At 63.7% G+C, this 3,896-nt stretch overlaps 1 pseudogene; it reads left to right on the top strand.

Annotated features, from left to right (window-relative positions):
• The first annotated feature begins 360 nt into the window (after positions 1 to 360).
• Positions 361 to 3,495, top strand: LOC105106598 (immunoglobulin gamma-1 heavy chain-like; annotated as a pseudogene).
• The last annotated feature ends 401 nt before the right edge of the window (positions 3,496 to 3,896 follow it).

The following is a 3,896-nucleotide window of genomic DNA, read 5'->3' as shown; positions in this document are numbered from 1 at the left end:
GGCTGGGAGCAGGTGGGTGCAGAGACGCAGACCAGCACCTGGAGGGAACTAAGGAACAGGGGAGACTTCTGGGGGCTCAGGGAGCAAAGAAGAGGCTTAAGGTACCCAAGTGCCAGGAGCTCTGCTGGGAGGGGACCAGGGTGGGACAGAGACTCTGCCAGGGGACAGCTGCCCAGAAAGGGAGGGGCACCTAGCAGCTCCAGGGAGAAGGGCCCAGGAGCAGAGCAGAACGAGGGGGGTGACCTGCGGCAGGTCAGAAGGCAGGGGCTGCTAAGGGCCAGCACCCCAGGGACAAAGCTCAGGGAGGCCACAGGTGAGCAGGCGACTGAAGACCAGGAAGGCAGGGGGCTTCTCAGGAACATGGAGAAAGCTACTAGAGCATGTGCGGGTGAGCAGGAGCTGGGAGGGCAGGGTGGCCGCTCCAGCATCTCCAGGAAGCAGGTAGGGCTTGTGCAGGTGGGTGGCGGCTGCAGGGCACAGGGCTAACACAGGATTTCAGGAAGCAGGCAGAGTTTATGCAGGTGGACAAGGGGCTGGGAGGGCAAGCAGCTGACCCAGGAAATCCAAAGAGCAAAGCCAGTCCTGGGAAAGAAATTCCCGGACTGGATCTGAACTAGGCTGAGGGCTCTGGGGCCGGCCAGAGGGGCTGGGGCTGTTCAAGGCCTGTAGCTCCAGGGACAAGGGTCAGAGAGGGTGTAGGTGAGCAGGGGGCTGCACAAGGAGGGCAGGGGGCTGCCACAGGGACTCAGAGAAAGCATGTAGACCTTGTGGAGGTGAGCAGGGGGCTGCCGTAGGAGCCCAGGGACATGGCAGAGAGTTTGAACTAAGGTCTGAGTAGCTGAGCAGGCCAAGCTGAGGGCTCCTGGGACAGCAGGACCCTTGAGCCCCTGAGGGGCTGGCCGGATGGCGTCCTGGGGTGGAGAGAGGGACTTCTGTGGGAATGAAGGAGAGGGGTCACCCCTGAGGGGACCCGATGGGCCCCAGTCCTTGGGCTCAAGGGCCCGTGGCGGGCTGGGAAAGGAGGGGTGGACGTGCCATAGCCTGGTGGGGTGAAACAGACCCTGGACCCCGCAGAGGGAAGGAAAGCGCGGGGCTCGTTCAGGGCCTGAGCTGGGCTGCCAGCCGGAGCAGAGCAGATGGGTCACAGTGAGAGGAGACAGGCCCGGCCAGGGATGTGCCCGGGCTGCTGGCACCGAACAGGCGAGGAAGGTGGGGGCAGTGTGCGGCCCCAAACTGTGCTGAGGGATGAGCTGGACTGAGGAAGGACAAGGGCATAAGGAAAGCAGGGACCTGAGAGCCACGAGCTGGGGTGGGGTCAGAGGCCCTGGTGGGAGGGGGAAGTGAGCTGAGGGGCTGCAGCTGGAGGTCCAGAAGAGGGATCGGAGCTCCCCAAGGCACAGACTCGCAGCTGGGCTGAGGCCACAGGGATGAAAGGGGGGGCCAAGGAGGAGGCCTGCAGGGACAGAGTCTGGGGGGGCCAGGGCCCAGATGCTCTGGCTGCAGAGCTGACCCAGAAGACACGGGCCCGGAGGGCAAACAGCAGGCCAGGCAAGGGGCCACGAGCAGGCTTCTGGGTGGTGGAGGCCCACCACACCAAGGACAGGCCTGCTCACCCAGGGCAGGGCCGGGCTGGGGCAGCAGGACGGAGAGCTCAGGGGACCAGCGGACACTGGCCGGGAGCAGGCAGCACTGGTCAGGACTCAGACACAGGGTTCAGTCAGGCCAGGCACTTGCAGGAAGTTAGGGACCTGGGGGGCTGTCACCCAGGTGATCACCCAGCTCTGACCCACAGCTGCAGAGGCACGAGGTCCAAGGTGGTGAGGGCCCTGCCGGCCAGCTGGTTTGCAGACATTCTGCAAGCACATGGGTGCTGGGCTCAGGGGTGCCCAGACCTGGGCACGTGACACCCTGCCCGGACCCTCCCAGGGGTGAAGCCCTGATGGTCACACGGCCTGCTTTCTTGCAGGCTCCAGCAAGGCCACTTCGGTTTATCCTCCGACTGCTGGATGTGGGGACACACCTGGCTCCACGGTGCCCTTCGGCTGCCTGGTCTGGGGCTAAATCCCTGAGCCGGTGACGGTGACCTGGAACTCGGGCGCCCCGTCCAGCGGCATCCACACCTTCCCGTCCATTCTCATGTCCTCGGTGCTCTACTCCCTCAGCAGCTTGGCGACCATGCCCGCCAGCAGCTCGGCCGGCAAGACCTTCATCTGCAACGTAGCCCACCCGGCCAGCAGCACCAAGGCGGACAAGCGTGTGGGCAAGAGGACAGGCCTCAGGGAGGGCGTCCACTCCCAGACAGGACCGAGGTCAGCCCTCCTCCCGGCTCGAACCACATGCCAGGATGGCGACCTCGGCCCAGGGTATCAGAGGGGATGCGGTCTCCTCACCTGAAGGCCTCCCAGGCTATGTGAGGGGTCCTCTGGGTGTTTCCACCAGGTTCAAGGTGGTCACAGGCTGGACAACTCTAACCTGCAGAACTGGTGCCGATCTGCACCTTCCACAATCTGTCCCTGACCTAAACTCTACCCAGGGCCATCTCCCGCCCACAGGAACCCCCCATCTGCTCTCTCTGCAGTGCTCCACAGCGAAGACCCCAGCTCCCAGTGTCCCAAATGCCCAGGTAAGGGAGCCAGGCTACACCCTCCATCGCAAGGAAGTGACCAGACACCAGGCCCTGCCTGATGAGGGAAACGTGTGCCCTACAGGAGGCCCGTCCAAGTGCTGACCCACATCTTGTTTCCCCCTCCAGCCCCTGAGCTCCTTGGAGGGCCCACGGTCTTCATCTTCCCCCCGAAACCCAAGGACGTCCTCTCCAGCACCCGAAAACCTGAGGTCACGTGCCTTGTGGTGGACGTGGGTAAGGAAGACCCTGAGATCGAGTTCAGCTGATCCGTGGATGACACAGAGGTACACACGGCTGAGACAAAGCCAAAGGAGGAACAGTTCAACAGCACGTACCGCGTGGTCAGCGTCCTGCCCATCCAGCACCAGGACTGGCTGACGGGGAAAGAGTTCAAGTGCAAGGTCAACAACAAAGCTCTCCCGGCCCCCATCGAGAGGACCATCTCCAAGGCCAAAGGTGGGATGGACAACGGGCACGGGAGGGTCCTTTGGGGCTGCTCAGAGTGACCGTCATGCTCGCAGACACACCTGTCCCCACAGGGCAGGCCCAGGAGCCGCAGGTGTACACCCTGGCCCCACACCAGGAAGACCTGGCCAAGGACACCGTGAGCGTAACCTGCCTGATCAAAGGCTTCTACCCACCTGACATCAACGCTGAGTGGCAGAGGAACGGGCGGCCGGAGGCAGAGGGCGCCTACGCCACCACGCTGCCCCAGCCGGACAACGCCGGGACCTACATCCTCTACAGCAAGCTCTCGGTGGGAAAGAACACGTGGCAGTGGGGAGAAGTCTTCACCTGTGTGGTGATGCACGAGGCTCTACACAGATCACTCCACCCAGAAATCCATCTCCCAGTCTCCGGGTAAATGAACCTCACCCCAGCACCCAAGCGAACCCCCCTCCCCGAGGCTCTCAGGGTCCCACGTGGACGCCTGAGCCCCACCCCTGTGTACATACCTCCCTGGCCAGCATGAAATAAAACACCCAGTACCTCCCTGGGGCCCTGCAACACTGTCATGGTTCTTTCTGTGCAGAGCTCCGGCGCCCGCCGGGCCTGCGGGAGGCGGGGGCAGGCCAGGCTCTGAGGACAAACTTGGTGCCAATGGAGGCAGGCAGCAGCCCGAGGCCAGAGATGGGGCTCTGCCAGAGGCAGCCGCTCCCCAGGGTCCAGGGTCCAGCCAGCACCTACTCAGGCTGGAGCGTGTAGAGGGGACTGGTAGAGCCTCCCAGGGACCCTCACGGAAATGAGTGCACGGTTCTTCCCACCTCTG

The sequence above is a fragment of the Camelus dromedarius genome, unplaced genomic scaffold, assembly GCF_036321535.1.
Source record: "Camelus dromedarius isolate mCamDro1 unplaced genomic scaffold, mCamDro1.pat HAP1_SCAFFOLD_29, whole genome shotgun sequence".
Classification (NCBI taxonomy): Eukaryota; Metazoa; Chordata; class Mammalia; order Artiodactyla; family Camelidae; genus Camelus; species Camelus dromedarius.
Note: the sequence above shows the minus strand (reverse complement) of the source record. Positions and strands in the feature narration are given on the sequence as shown.